Source organism: Prionailurus bengalensis, chromosome B3 (assembly GCF_016509475.1).
Source record: "Prionailurus bengalensis isolate Pbe53 chromosome B3, Fcat_Pben_1.1_paternal_pri, whole genome shotgun sequence".
NCBI lineage: Eukaryota > Metazoa > Chordata > Mammalia > Carnivora > Felidae > Prionailurus > Prionailurus bengalensis.
The window spans coordinates 82,408,392-82,425,376 of record NC_057355.1 but is presented as its reverse complement, the minus strand read 5'-3'; the positions used below and the strand labels follow the sequence as shown (position 1 = coordinate 82,425,376).

General features: G+C 38.6%; 1 protein-coding gene across 3 annotated transcripts in view; it reads right to left on the bottom strand.

The window, feature by feature from the left end:
* The window catches only part of AKAP6 (A-kinase anchoring protein 6), a 480,061-nt gene that overhangs the window by 390,216 nt on the left and 72,860 nt on the right, over window positions 1–16,985 (bottom strand). The gene's annotated exons all lie outside the window — the stretch shown is intronic.

Below are 16,985 nucleotides of genomic sequence, written 5' to 3'. Positions count from 1 at the left end.
TTTTTGATTCGTGCTTCAATCGCCTAAGTCATTATTGGTCTCCTCAGATTTTCTATTTCTCCCTGATTCAGTCTTGGTAGGTTATATATTTCTATGAATTTATCCATTTCTTCTAGCTTATCCATTTCATTAGCATAATAATTTCAGGGTGGCCTCTTATGATACTTTGTATTGCCGTAGTTGTAGTTGTAATCTTTCAGTTAGTCTAGCCAAAGGTTTGCCAATTATTTTACCTTTTTAAAAACCAACTTTTATTGATTTTTTTCTATTGTCTTTCTAGTCTCTATTTCATTTATTTCTGCTGTAATCTTTATTTTTCCCTTTCTTCTGCTAAGTTGGAGCTTAGTTTGTTCTTCTTTCCCTAATTCCTTGAGGTATAAAGTTAAGCTTTTTTTTTTTTTGAGATCTTTTTTCTTAATGTGGTCATTTATCACTATAAACTTCCCTCTTAGAACTACTTTGCTGTATCCCATACATTTTAGTATGTTGTGTTTTCATTTTCATTAGTCTCAGCACACTTTCTGATTTTCTTTTTGATTTCTGCTTTGATCCATTGGTTGTTCAGGAATGTTGTTTAATTTCCCCATATTCAGATTTACTCCTATTTTTATACCATTGTAGTTGGAAAAGATACTAGATATAATTTTGATCTTCTCAAATTTGTTAAAGCTTGGTTTGCAGCCCATCCTATCATCCATCCTGGAGAATGTTCTGCATGCATTTGAGAAGAATATGTATTCTAGTGACATTTTATAGAATGTTCTATATACATATCTGTCAAGCTCATTTAGTCCAGACTATTATTCAGGTCTGCCGTTTCCTTATTAATTTTCTGTCTAGATGTACTATACAATGTTGGGAGTGGAGTATTGAAGTCCCCTATTATTACTGTATTGCTATCTATTTCTCCCTTCAGTTCTATTAACACTTTAAATATTTAGGCATTCCAGGGACCTAAGTTGGTTAAGCATTCAACTTCGGTTCAGGTCATGATCTCGTGGTTCCTTAGTTCAAGCCCCGCATTGTGCTCTGTGCTGAGCCTGGAGCCTACTTCAGATTCTGTCTCTTTCTCTCTCTGCCCCTCCCCTGCTTGCTTGCTCTCTCTCTCCAAAAAATAAATAAACATTTAAAAAATTTTAATATTTAGTCATCCAATGTTGGGAACATATATCTTTACAACTATTTTATCTTTGTGATGAATTGACTCCTTTATCACTATAAGTGACAGTCTCTCATCACAGATTTTGACTAAAAGTCTATATTATCTGATATAAGTATAGACACTCTTGCTGTCCTTTGGCTACTGTTTGCATGGAATATCTTTTTCTATTTCTTCACTTTCTACCTACATGTGTCCTTAAAGCTAAAGTGAGTCTCCTGCAGGCAGCATATTGCTGGATCTTATTTCTTTGTCCATTCAGCCACTTTGTGCCTTTTGATTGGCAAATTTAGTGTATTTATACATAATTACTAGTAGGTAATCACTAATTACTATTGTGATTTATTATTTTCTGACTGTTTTTTTAGTTCCTTTGTTTCATCTTACTGTCTTCCTTTATGATTTTTTTTTGTAGTGGTATGCTTTTATTTCCTTTTTCTTTGTCTTTTGTGCAACTATTAAGGGTTTTTTCTCTTGTGGTTACCATGAGGTTATATAAAGCATCTTATAAATATAACAGTCTTTTAAGCTGATAACTATCCTCCTTCAACCTTATTAAAAAACTATACTTTTATTTCTCCCACCACATTTTATGCTATTGATGTCACACTTTACATCTTTTTATATTGTGTATCCATTAGCAAGTTATTTTATCTATAGGATTTTTGGGGGTTGTTTTGTTTTACTTTGTTTTGTCTGAGGGAGTAGGTGTTTGTTTTTTTTAAGTAGGTTTCATGCCTAGCATAGAGCCCAACAAAGGGCCTGAACTCATGACCCTGAGATCAAGACCTGAGCTAAGATCAAGAGTCAGAGCCAACCAGGTGCCCCTATACCTATTCTTAATGTTATTATTTTTTAGCTTTTATTCTAGAGATAAAAGTGGCTTACCCACCACCATCACATTATTTGAGAATCCTAAATTTGACTATATATTTACCTTTACCAGTGAATTTTGTGTTTTCATATTGTTATTTAGTGTCTTCTCATTTCAACTTGAAGTACTCCCTTCAGCATTTCTTGTGAGGCAGGTCTAGTGGTGATGAACTCCTTTAGTTTTTGTTTGGGAATGTTCTCTCTCCTTCATTTCTGAAGGACAGTTTTGCCTTTAAGGCATAAAGGTACAGTTTTCTTGGTTGATATATATATATATATAGATAAATATTTTTTTTTCCCACACATTGAATATATCATCCCACTACCTCCTGGCCCCTCAGGTTTCTGCAGAGAAATCCACTGACATCCTTTTGTGGTTTCCCTTGCATGGACAAGTCATTTTCTGCTTGCTGCTTTCAAAATTCTCTCCATGCTTTGACTTTTAACATTTGATTATGATGTGTCTCAGAGTAATCTTTGGGTTGATCTTGCCTGGGGTCCTTTGAGCTTCCTATAACTGAATGTCCATATCTCTTCCAGGATTTGTGGAATTTTCAGCTATTATTTCTTTCTATAATATTTTTTCTCCTTTCTCTCTCTTCCCTTTCTGGGACTCCCATGATATGATATTCATTTGCTTGATGGTGTCCTTAGCTCATGTAGGCTATCTTCACTCTTTCTCATTTTTTTCTCTTTTTGTTCTTCTTACTGGCTAACTTTAAAAGATCTGTCTTTGAGGAGTGCCTGGGTGGCTCAGTCGGTTAGCATCCTACTCAGTTTCAGCTCAGATCATAATGTCACAGTTTGGTGAGTTTGAGCCCCATGTTGGGCCCTGTGCTGTTGGTGTGGAGCCTGCTTAGGATTTTCCCTCCCTCTCTCTCTGCTCCTCCTCCACTCACGCTGTCTCTGTCTCTATCAAATAAATACATACATACATAAATACATACATACTTAAAAAAAAAAGTAAAGATCTGTCAAGGTCACTGATTCTTTCTTCGGCATGACGAAGTCTGTTGTTGAAGCTCTCTCTTAAATTTTTCAGTTCTATCATTGTATCTTAAGCTCCAGGATTTCTGTTTGGTTCTTTTTTATGGTGTCTATTTCTTCATTAAACTCATTTTGTTTATGCATTGGTTTTCTGATTTAATTTATCTGTCTATCTACATTCTCTTGCATTTAATTGTTTCCTTAAGATAATTTTTTTTTTAATTATTTTCAGGCAAACTGTAGATATTTCTTTTGGGGTTAGTTGCTGGAGCCTTATTAGCTTCCTTTGGTGGTGTCAAATTTGCATGATTCTTTATTATCCATATAGTCCCACACTGATGCATTTGCATTTGAAAGAGCCAACATCTTTTCTAGTCATTACAGACTGGTTTCAGCAGGAAAAGACCTTGTCCTATTTGCTCCTTGGATTGATGGGATTACCTCCAGAATCACAGTTGCACTGGGTTGGAGCTTGTTATAAAGCTGTGACTGGGTATGCAGCAAGATCCATGGTTGTCAGGCTTGTTACCAGGGTCTCAGGTACTGTGCCTGGTCCCTGAGTAGATGGGACTACCTCTAGTAACTTCTTCAGTAAAGTGGTGTCAGGACAAGTATCCACTTCAAGGTTCACAGCTCTATCCTCAGACAGGGGACCTATTCCCATGTCTGTGGCAGGTGTGGCTCCTGCCAGGACCCTAGGAAGACTACTTTTTGGTTCCTGGATGAGTCCCTGGGTGGACAGGACCAGCTCTGGACCACGGCTGAGATTCAATCCACAAGGCTGTTTTAGGTTCCACAGCTAAGATTGAGGTCTGCCCCTTCCTCCAGAGGCACAAATAGGTGTGTCTCCCATCAGGTCCCTGAGTAGGCTGGATTGGTCCCTGACAATAACTAGAGGGCTGGAGCCAACTGTAGCATCTTTTCAGGATCTGAGGTGCAGACATGAGGATGTTCCACCTGTCCCTGTACCAGCTGGACTACTCATAGCCTGCACCTGGGAGGGCCTAGAACAAAGTTTAAGGCCCTTTCAGGATACCCTGAAAGTGTACACAAGTATCTGTTGCCCTGTCTCTGTGCCACCAGAACTACTGACATACTGAGTGTGTGAGGGGCTGAAATACAGGGTCCTTTCAGGATCTCCCAGGGCACAGATAGAAATGTCTCCCTCTGGGACCCTGGCCCCCAGACTGCTGGAAGACTGACAGTCTATGGCTGTGAGGAAGCTGGAGCCATGTATAGGGCCCTTTTATGGTCTTTGGGGATACAGATAGGAGTTTCTCCTTTCTGGCCCCTGTTCCAACAGGACTGTCACAGATTGTGGCTAGCAAGGGGCTAATGCCTAGTATAGGGCCCTTTTAGGATATCCAGGACCCAGATGGGAATATCTCCTGCTGGGCCAAGTCTCTTTACTTTTAAACCAAGTTTATCAGTCTATATTACAACAAAGGAAAATATCTGGCTGTCACCTCACAGGGTTCTTACAACCTTCTACATTTACATTTATATATTAAACTACACACACACACACACACACACACACAAACACACACACACTCTTAAATATAACTAGGTTTATATTATAAAATGATCTCAATGTTCAGGCAAACACAAGTAAAACAATGTACTTTTACTACAAAATTTAAAATATTTATCTTTATGATGGCAAAACATTTTAAAATAAGTCTTGGGTTCAAACTATGAAGAAGTCACTTGAATTAAATAACACTGTTTTTATTATTCAAAAAGTAGTCAAAAGTCTTAAAATAACAAAGGTAATTCTTAAATAGGTATTGAGTATTTGCTCATTTAATGGACTGGGATAGGCACACACACACACAAAAATCATTAACCTAAAAATCTTAGGAAATTCATGGGCATTACATACAATGACACTGTAGGATGACATCATCCAATGGCTAACAGAGGGTCTTCTATACTTGTACATCACATTATACCCCCAAAAGAATTCATCATCATACAGATTTAACCTCTTCTTCTTGTCTTTGACTTTTTCTAGTATCACTGGTTATTTGTGTGTCTATGAAATATTTAAGGAGAAAAATATCCAAAATCTCAGTCTTAGATTATAATTGGATCAATCACTTCTATTTAAAACTCTTCTTGATCTTAGCCAAAAGGCCAAGAAGCAATCCTCTATTCAAAACTGAACAGGGGGGAGGAATTTAAAAAAATATGTGAAATAATTACTTCTGCTTCAAACTAAACATGCTTCCAAATTTAGTTATCTGGGCAAAGGCAAGTTTTACTCAGTAAATAGATTAATCTGGTAATTTGTTCAAGGTTATTTTCTACCTAAGGCAAGACTAAATTAGAGATCTGAACTGCCCAGAACTTTTACTGTGGTCATTCTCTCTTTGTAACTTGGCTGTAAGGTGAAAGGGCTTCAAATTTTTCCTCAATGCATTGTCATCTTAATAAACAATGCTTTGAAAATAAGTATAAAAATATATCAATAGATTCATTCAGCTACAAAATTTCACAAGGTGAGCTCTGACAGCCAGCAGAACAAAATGTTCTGAGCAGAAGACATGGAAATTCTACATGAACATCCAGATAGCAGCCAAAACATCATTTCCCAAAATGTGGCTCACATAATACTGGTAAGAAGAGGTTTGGAGGTTGAACAATTTGGGGAACACCGTTTACACATTTCTCCTGTGGGAGGATATGTAGCGCACATTTGCTCCTAGGAGTCTTCAGGAAGAAACTTCTTAATTTTGTTTAATTTATTATTTTCCAAATATTTTTCTTCATTAACAGTGCTCCTTTGGGGAACACTATGGGGAACGTTGCTCTAGAAAACTCCAAGTATCACTTGTATACAAAAAGAGTATGGATTCCAGACTTCATGTAGTCAAAAGCAAGAAATCTTCCTATCCTGCCTCCCAGCCCTTTGTCTTCAACAGTCTCTGCTCCTATGTGCCCCAGCTGACCCAAACTCAATCAATCAGTATTAAAAGGAGAAAAAACTGAAAGCCATGCTTAGCTTCGCATTTTATTTACTTTTTCATCTCAACTCTGAATCTCTCATTTTGCTTTTGATAAGCTTATGTCCCTCTTTCAATATGTTCCTAGTTTCACACTGGAACCCTTCATCTGGCATTCTAGATTTTGGCTAGCTAAACCTCTGATTAACTTCTGACAATGGCATCTCCTGTGCTCAGAGTCTATATTTTCCCTTTGATCCTCTACCTTGGCTGCCAATTTAGGTCTCCACTTTGGGCTCATCCTTCTGCCTGGGACAAAACATTAAAGGCAAACCCCAAAATGTGAGAATGAGGATGTGCTCCATGGAGAAGTAGAAATCCAACACTGTTTCTTGCAGCTTGGATTTAACCATCAGTCAATGAAGAAAAATGTGAAGAGCTTTTTTCCTCAAGTCATGGTGCCAAGAGCTGTGGTTGAATGCAGCAGAAAGTAGAGTGACAGGGCACTTCACTGAGTTATTGCCAAATGTCCCTAAGGTGTGTGTTGGGGTGGGGGTGGGGGGATAGCAATGTCACTCCTGGTTGAGAACCGATGCCTTGCTCACAGTTAATATGCCTCTCCCACATACTCAGGACTTCAAATCAGCTTCTTAGATATTAAATAAAATTATGTATGGGTAAATATAGAGACACTTGTAATTTATGCTTGAATTAATTAGCTATTTAGGAAGCATAGTATGGTCTAGTTCTTCTCAACTAAAATTAGTTTTTTTCTTATAAGATCTAAACCTTAAACAAAACTTCCTAAAAAACACCATCAAAGGGCGCCTGGGTGGCTCAGTTGGGTAAGGGTCCAACTTCGGCTCAGGTCATGATCTCATGGTTCGTGAGTTCGAGCCCCACATCGGGCTCTGTGCTGATGGCTCAGAGCTTGGAGCCTGCTTCAGATTCTGTGTCTCCCTCCCTCTCTGCCCCTCCCCTGCTCATGCTCTGTCTCTCTCTCTCTCTCTCTCTGTCAAAAATAAATAAACATTTAAAAAAATTAAAAAAAAACACCATCAAAAGTTAAAAGTATCCCAAAAGAATTGAAAAATAAAACAAAAAAAATTTATTAACATTGTCTACCTATGAGAAATGAATTAGGTTTCACTTTACTTCATAAAATCCTAGTTTTCTCTTTCTCACTCAAGGAACATTTATCATCATCATCATCACCTTTTAAAAATCTCATCATACATGATCAAGACAGGTAAGTAAGTCAGGTAGATTCTCATGAGGACACCTCTGAAGTTCTGGTCTTCTTGTAAGAGCTGAGCATCTAACATCAGGTTGAACATGTGGAATTTTATTACCTTTCACATTATTTACTATTTTTTAATTAAAAAAATTTAATGTTTATTTTTGAGAGAGAGAGAGACAGAGCATGAGTGGGGGAGGGGAGAGAGAGAGGGAGACACAAAATCCAAAGCAGACTCCAGGCTCTCAGCTGTCAGCACAGAGCCCAATGTGGGGCTCAAACCCATGAACTGTGAGATCATGCCGTGAGCCGAAGTCAGATGCTTAACCAAGCCCCCTAGTGGTTTTAATGTCAATTTCAAATCAGAAAAAGAAGAAAACCTTTGTTATTAAGCTATGTCAATATGTGAAGTACATTTTGCATATAAGAAAAATATTTTTATGAGAACCATACAATTTCAGAGTAGAAAGGAACCTCAAGAGTCATTTGTCAACCTCCCATCCCAGGAAAAATTACTTCAAAGTTCCTGCTACATGTCAAGGATATAGAGCTGCTATTTTTTGAAGAAGATGGTTCAACTATGAATCAATTACAAAGCTATTCAAATGTGCTTTTATAACTTTGACCCATTGGTCTAGCCTTTAAAGAAAAAAAATATTTTCTAATTCATCAGTTTCAGTTCAAGAGTTCTGGGCTCCTCCTTTATCCATGTAATTTTGCATCCCCCCCCCCCAAATTTTCCTGAACCTCAGCAAAATCAAGAAATAAGGGAGCAAAATAAGCTTCTAAGCCACCTGACTGAGCATCCATGCCACCAAACCCCTTTGTACCTTCCTAACTCCTTTCAAACACACCCAAAGTCATCTCAGTAGTTAGCATTTTCAAAAGGGAAGGGAATCTTTGTACAAGATGGCGGCTTATCTGAACTAATCGTGATTGATTATATAAACTAATTATCCCACACATGCAGCTTCTCACTAGGATCATCCTCTCTGCGGACATGAACTTACACCCTTCGTCAATATCCACCACGCAGTGATCCTTATTCCTACTCCAAGGCCATGAGAGTAAAGGCACAAAATTCATATTCCTCCACTACATATACCTACTTGGAGATACTTTTTTAAACTACAGCAGAATATGATTAATAGTGCTAATTATTAAAAGAAGCTAAAATGAAGTCATACTCAATTTACCTGTATTCTTAGGGAAAACTGCAGCAGATGCCCTAGATCTCATTCTTAAACACTCCTTGTCCATTCAAATGAAAATCAAATGAGGTCATAACACTTAAAACCATCACCAAAATCTGTTACTCTGAACACTGAAAACTTTAGTATAAATATTGTTGCTAATGTGAGATCTTTTCTTTTCTTGTAATCACTCTTAAGTTTTTATCCCAATTCAATTATTTCAAAGTTAATTTACAACTGATACAATAACTACTTTTACAAGACAATGCAACATTTGAAGACTTACTAAAATTTTTATTGTACCCTTCAATAGACTTTTGTTCTTTACCCTTCCTTCCCTATTCATTTCCACTTGAATAATCCTGGCTCCCAGCCAGCCAGTCTTGGAGAAAATCCTGCTTCCCCTCCCACTCCCCATCCCTAACCAGGGTGTGCCAAATGCTAATTTTTATTCATGCTGTGGCAGTTCCTTTCTTCTGAGAAGCTTTTCCACCTCCTTGGCGCTACATTTTGGGGGAGTTTCAAGGCCAATGATTTGTGCATGTAATACAGGATCCTGACACTGTTCAGAGGGAGCCTACTCTTCTGGCACTTTTCGGCACATCGTCAGGAGGTAAATATAGTCTGCAGTCCAGCAAGGAACTCTTTGTGGGACCTTGGGGTGTTTCTGGTGCCTCAGCAATTAACAGGCATTAAAACCAAATATTTTACCCAGATTTATCCTACCCACCATTATGGAAGCCTCATTTCCCCCAAGTTGGTATCTCCCAATCCATAATCCTAGGGGATTTTGTTTGGTTTTGTGTATTTATAGAGATTGGCTACAAGAGTGTGTTCAGTGCCATTGCTCTGAGGTTACTCGATACCAGCTGTTAGAGTCTTTAAATCTAAAATTATGGGTATCCTAAAAGACACTAAGACGTGAAATGAGAATGTGAGAGATCATAGAGTAGAGAAACTGAGATCATCTCAAACTACCACACCAACATACAGTGACTAGTCTGTTTTTGTTGCTCTACAAAGGTGCACACACCTCTGTACAGGTCAGCCTCCCCAGGTGCTTCTTCAGGCCTGGCCAGGTGGGCTCTGCCACTGCCCTCTCCCTCAATGTGGAGGCTGAGGCTCTTCTCTGTGTCTCTATGGGGATCTCCTTAGACATAGCTGAGCGGGTGAACTGATGCTGCCCAGACCCAAAAACAGTGGGGACTGAACCATTTTTCTAATTCTCTGAACATAAACTTGGCAGGAGGTTCTTTGGGTTACCAAGCAACTGAACATCTGACATGAAGCCTTTAACAACTTTTTCCATAGATTACTAAAAGTTCCCAGAACAAATTCATGTCTGGTCCAGTGAAGAAGAAGGAAACAGAGGTAGCCAAGATGTAGGGTGGGGAGAAGGCCAAGAGAGCAAAAACAGCCAGCATATCTTGAAGACATGGGGAAGGAGAAGGAAGAGGAAGGTAGATAAATGGGAGGCACTTGGGTGTATGCAAACTCCCCCCAAAAGAGAATACACATATAGAATACAAATTATCCCAGAACAGCATTTCCTAAAAGCTCTAGGAAGCAGTCTTGCAGCTAGAGAAGAGCTCCTAAAGTGTTCATTTGTTATATAGAATTATGTTCTATTTTCTTATAATCACTCTACTCAGCCGCTCATGTTGAGTACATAGCTGTCACAAAATCTGTAATCGGAGGCTAATGTTCCCAACAACCTCATGCAGACAAACAAGGGGTAGAAAAACAGGGATGTAAGAGCTCACCACTCCTGGCTTAGAGAACTCTCAATTCATAATGTAATGTATTGTCCTCAGCAAGATGCCTTGCTGCTGTCCCTCTGGATCCACTCCCTACCCTGCTCTGTGCCCCTGGTGTAGGCAATAAGAGGAGAACTGTTTGCGGATAATTTGAAAACAATAATGAACCAACCAAAATTCACTCTGTTTTTATTAACACTATGGCTAAATTCTGAAACAAAGAATTGCTACAGTTTTAATAATGTGTATATAGGCCTCCAACTCTCTCTCTTTTACTTTTAGTTAACATTATGTTCTACATGGAAGTTAATTCAGAAAGCTTCCAGTTATACTGTCAGCCCTGACCCACAGAGACCCAACTACAGGCATTCCTTTCCAGACTAAGTTCTAAGGGTCCAAAATCATCAGAGCTTGCTGTAGAAGCATTTCTTCCCTCCAGCCCCTAGAGTACTTCATATCCCTTGTTTAAATAGTATATGGTATTAGAAACAGTGATTATCAAGAAGAACCAAAACCTGAGTTATATCAATCGTGCCATTTTGTGTGACCCCCTGGAATTTTTAATTCATGCTTAAAATTTAGAACACGTGCAAACAGTAAAGCAGAGTACAACTATATCATTTGTTTGATAAATGCAAATTTAAGATCATACATAAAATATTTTACTGAATTTGAATAATTTTAACATTATATTCTTTCTAAACTGTTATTTTTTGTAAAACTTAAGAATGAATCAAGAAAACAATGACGATGACTGATTATGTATATGACTATTATTGAAAATAATTCTGTCTATCCCATAGGGGTAGGGGGAGGCATATTAAAAATTATCTGTTCTGGTGTCAGAAATGTTTGGTACGCCATTACCTCCATGGAGTGCATTGTCTTCCCTGCCCTCTGGCTTCCAATTGGACTCATAAAGGACCACTAGTATAAATCAGGTAAGAAGAATGAGACTGGGGCGTTCATGTCTTCCTTTCCCTGCAGGCTTGCCTCAGTCTGATAATATTGTTTGACTTTTTTCCCCAGATTTATTGAGGTATGATGGACAAATATCACATACATGATGTTTTGGTACATATATACATTGTTAAATGATTCCTTCAATCAGGCTAATTAACCTATCCATTACTACACATATTCACCTTTTTTGCATGTGTGTGGTAAGAACACTTAAGATCTACTTTCTTAGCACTTTTCAAATATATAATATAGTGTTATTAACTATAGTCACCATGCTGTACATTACTGAAATTTTTTACCATTTGACTAATATCTCCCTGTTTCCCTTACCTCCTTGCCCCTGGCAACCAGTGTTCTACTCTCTTTTTCCATGAATTAGGTATTTTTAAATACCACATATAAGTGAGGTCATATGGCATTTGTCTTTGTCTGACTTATTTTAATTAGCATAATGTTCCCCTGGGATCATCCAGAGGACAGGATTTCCTTCTCTTTTTGCCTGAATAATATTTCATCGAATATTATTCTGCTGTATCACATTTTCTTTATCGATTTGTCTGTAGATGGACATTTAGGTTGCTTTCATAAGCAACCTAAATTGGCTACTGTGTATAATGCTGCAATGAATGTTTGGTGCATATATCTCTACAAGACAGTAATTTTTTTTTCCTTTGGATATATACACAGAAGTGGGATTGCTGGATCATATGGTAGTTCAATTTTTTAGGTTTTTTAATTTATGTTTTTATTTTGCAGGGGAAGGGGTGGGGGTTGCAGGGTGCAGAGAAAGAAGGAGAGAGAGAAACGTAAGCAGGCTCGACACTGTCAGCACAGAGCCTGATGCAGGGCTCAAACTCACAAATGACAAGACTATGACCTGAGCCAAAATCAAGAACCAGATGTTTAACCTACTAAGCCACCCAGGCGCCCCTGTTCTTAGTTTTTTTGAGGAACTTCCATACTGTTTTGCAGAATGGCTGTAGTGTACCATTTTATATTCCCACCATCCTCTGACTATGGTCAGATTTCAGAGTTCTTATCAGAAACTCCTTCCACACAGCTGGTTCTCAACATTCTCTCTCTCCCACCCTGTCTCTCTCCTTCTGTGTGTGTGTGGGGGGGAGGGGGGGAGGGGGTGGTCTGTGTGTGTGTGTCTGTCTGGATTACAATTATTGCTTATTCCTTTTCCCAATTTAGACACACGGGTGAACAGACACCATCCTCACCCCTTAGTAGCCTAAGAATACTGCACTATCCTTTACCATTTCTCATACCTTTATAAATTTAGTCAAACTCTGAAATTATCCAATATCAACTATTTCCTGCTAAGACTCTGATTAATTTATATTCTTACCCCCTTATAACCCCAGTTTCCATCATTATCCTAGACCTCAAATGGAAATTTTCTCCTCCTTAAATATGCATATTCTAATTCCATGGGCTCTTAGACTCCTGGGAATAGAGTAATTGATATTAGTTGTTTAATTATAGTTTTAGGGTTCAGGGAATATTAGGGGAAATATCACAGAACATGCACCAAGCTGAGGAATCTCTGCAGCACAGCCTCCATATATAACTTCCCTTCTCAAATGTTTACTAGTCACTTCATAAAAGTAACATTGGATGAAAAGTGCCTCATTTAGTACAATTTCTCCCTCCACAAAAAACACATCATCACTTTTCTGCTTCTCTCAGAAGTGGGAACTAAGAAGTCACTAGTCATACCATCTCTGCAAATGAAATTTATACATTCTGGGATTAAATCGAAACTTTTACCATTTTTAATGCTTATTTATTTATTTTTGAGAGAAGGGGTGGAACAGAGAAAGAGCGAGAGAGAGAATCCCAAACAGGCCCCATGCTATCAGCACAGAGTCCCATGCAGGGCTCGAACTCACGAACCTTGAGATCATGACCTGAGTCAAAATTAAGAATCAGGATGCTTAACTGACTGAGCCGCCCGGGTGCCCCTAACCTTTCATCGTTTTAAAGGGTTAATGTTATAGCTAATAGAATTAATTCTAGGCCATACTGACTTCAATCTGTCTGCATTCTTTGCCTTTCATTTAACTATTTCTAAGTAAACAGTAACTAAAATGTCGGTAAGAAGACCCTACTAAAAGTTTTTCTTAGAATGAAGAATATTTTTGTAAATATTTTTTAATGTTGTATGAGGAAAAAAGGCATACTTATGAAACTCAAAGGATCTTGATTCTCTCCCCCTGTAATGTTTAAAATGACTTATGTACTTTCGTAATGTAAGAACTTGACCTCAGAATGCCAAGCAAACTCCAGCAAGAAAATAGAGAATTATACCTGATACGGAGTAAAACTACCTAATTTCTGCAAAGCAATTCATCAATCTGTTGTGACCCATAAGTGATTACCTGGGGGAGAATGTGGTGGTGGAAAGGGCCACTGAAGACATAATTACCACGGCTAATCTGTACTGATGAAAATGAGGTAAAATTGAACAACAAAAACAATAGCAATAATAACAGCTAACACATCATGCTTACTATGTGTGCAAGGCACTGTTTTAAATACTTCACAGGTATTGAGCCATTTAATCCTCAGGGAAACCCCCAAGAATTAGCTCACTATTACCATTCCCATTTTACAGATAAAGAAACTGAGATTCAGAGAGTTTCAGTAATTTATCCAAGGTCACAATCAGTAAGTGACAGAACTGGGATTCAAGTGCAGGTCGCCTGGCTTAGAGCCCTTATATCTAACCACTGTGGAGAATATAGGAAAAGACATCATACAATCCCTGCCTTCAAAGAGCTACATAGCTCTTTACAAAGTAAGATAAGATAATAGTATGGTGATTAACTTCTCTGGGTGATCAGAAGAAAGAAATATTATTTCTAGCTTGGGATGTCAAGCAAGGCTTCAAAAGAAGACTTGGAATATGATCTAGCCTATAGACATGATTACAATTGGAGAGGAAATGGAAAAGGCATTTGATATCAGGAAAAAAAGAGAATTCATTTTAACACTTGCCTGGATCTGTAAGTTTAAAAATGTAATTTAATGAGAAATATTATATGTTAGCTATAATTATTAAGAACCTTATTGTCCAGGGCACCTGGGTAGCTCTGTCAGTTAAGCATCCAACTTGATTTCGGCTCAGGTCTTATGGTTCATGAGATCAAGCCCTGCATCGGGCTCCATGCTGATAGTACAGAGCCTGCTAGGGATTCTCTCTCCCCCTCTCTCTCTGCCTGTACTTTCTCCCTACTTGCACTGTGTCTCTCTCTAAATAAATAAACTTAAAAAAAAAAAAGAACCTTACCATCCTACCAGATAGTGTGCTTCATGACTCATCAGTACCAATTTGCTCACCACAGTCCAGCTATCTGCTGGGAAGGAAACACACAAGTTGAAGCCCTTGGCCCTCCATCTGGGAAGACAACTAGGACATGCATCACACTGTTAACCATGATAAGGATACCTGTCAATAGAAATTAGCTTGAGACTTTCAACTCATTTCCTTGGGGCCAGAGAAGCCAACAGATAAAAATGTATTCTGATTTAGGGGCTCCTGGGTGGCTCAGTCGGTTAAGCATCCAACTTCAGCTCAGGTCACGATCCCATGGTCCGTGAATTCAAGCCCCGTGTCGGGCTCTGGGCTGATGGCTCAGAGCCTGGAGCCTGCTTCCGATTCTGTGTCTCCCTCTCTCTCTGTCTCAAAAATAAATAAAACGTTTAAAAAAAATGTATTTTGATTTCAAGGTGGCTTTCTATCTCATTAGCAATCCCATGAGCCCCTACTCTTTTCATTCATCTGTCAACAGTCCTTGATGTTCTGAATAAAGAAGCTGTCCAAACTAGGATTAAAAAGAAGGAAAAAAAAAATCACTGTTCCTTTTTTCAGTTTTCAGATTCATGTGGAGGTGCTGACCTGGCCCAACTCTCTAGAGAGCTCCCTTATTATTTTCTTTGCAATCCTGGTCACGATTCAGGATTCAGGCACTTGTATCATGTGGCCCTGATTCTTGCTGTAATTCTTTCCCTCAAAAATTCAACACAGAAGGACAGGGTATTTTTGAAATTCTGGTAGAATCAATGTTAACTTGATTGGGGAATTCTAGGAACTGAAATTAAAGTCTGAAGGAGACAGATTACATTCCTAATTACCTAAGGTTGTCAGAAAATAACAATGTATAGAAATAGAATACAAGAAAGTAGACATCCAGTAAAACTGTCATCATGCATTCAACCAGAAATGGATCCTACAGTCCCACATGTGCAAATGAGATGCAAGCTTGGAGCAGTTGCTTCCTTTCAAAGGATTCACAATTTTGACAGTGTTATAGCACATCCCCCAGAGGACCACGGGGAGGCGGGGAGTAAAGTGGAGAAGAAAGTTTCACAGGAAATTAGTAGTTCAAAAAAAGGAATGAAAGCATAATTTTAAATGAACTCAAATACTTTAGCATAGCTGGGTGTGGCAGAGAATAAGACAACATCTCCACATGATAGCTGCATCACTTAGAATATTTGAAGCTGTTGGATGCCTGGGTAGCTCAGTTGGTTGAGCATCCAACTCTTGAATTCAGGTCAGGTCATGATCTCACAGTTCATAAGTTCAAGCCTCACGTCAGGCTCTGTGCTGACAGCATGGAGTGTGCTTGGTATTCTTTCTCTCTCCCTCTCTTGGGATTCTCTGCTCCTCCCCCACTCACACATATGTGCTCTTTCTCTCTCTCAAAATAAATAAACATTTTAAAGACCAAAAAAAAAGAATATTTGGAGTTTTCAATGACCAGGAAACAGACTCAAACAGTACTTAAAAAGTTTTTTTTTTTAATTTTGCATTTACACAGTATCTCACATAGAGAAATAACAGAGGTAGGTAGTGTCTAGACAAGGAAGAGCTATTAGGATTCCAGCTCTGCACTGGGAGTCTCTTGGTTCTGCGCATTACCATAGATGGCTTCATCCTCTGGATGAAGGCAAGATGCCTGTGGCAGTTCTAGGCATCATGTTCTGACACAATGTCCAGAGGAAAGCAGGACCAGATTTTCCTGTCTTTCCTCGGGGTTGAGGTAACCTTTCCTGAAAACTCTCAGCAGACTTCCCCTCACATCTCAGATTTAGATTACATGCTCTTTCCTAAACAAATTATCAGTGGGAAGACTAGGATTACCATGACTGGTTGTCAACATGTGGTCTCTGGACCATCAGCAATTCCTGGAAACAATGTGAACTATTAGGACCAGCTCCAGACTTACTGAATCAAAGTCTCCAGAATTGGGCATAGCAATCCATTTTACAACAAGCATTCCAGGTGATTAGTATACACTTAAGTTTATGAACCACCAGTTTAGAATGGAATGGGTGTTGGATTATCAACCACCATGACCAGGACACCTGGATCAGCAACCATTAAGATCACTAAAGACTTATATTCAACTAGCATTATTGAATGCTTGCTCCATTCTGTTTTTTTTTAACCTATACTATACCCTTTAACTTTCCACAGCAATTCCGTCAGCTACTTGTGTCTCCATTTTACAGATGAAGAAATGGAAGCTCAGACAATTTAACTTACCCAATTTTATTTTTTTATTTTCTTTTATTTTTTTTAATATATGAAATTTATTGTCAAATTGCTTTCCATACAACACCCAGTGCTCATCCCAACAGATGCCCTCCTTAATACCCATCACCCACCCTCCCACCCCCCATCAGCCCTCAGTTTGTTCTCAGTTTTTAAGAGTCTCTTATGCTTTGGCTCTCTCCCACTCTAACCTTTTTTTTTTTTCCTTACCCTCCACCATGGGTTCCTGTTAAGTTTTTCAGGATCCACATAAGAGTGAACACATATGGTATCTGTCTTTCTCTGTATGGCTTATTTCA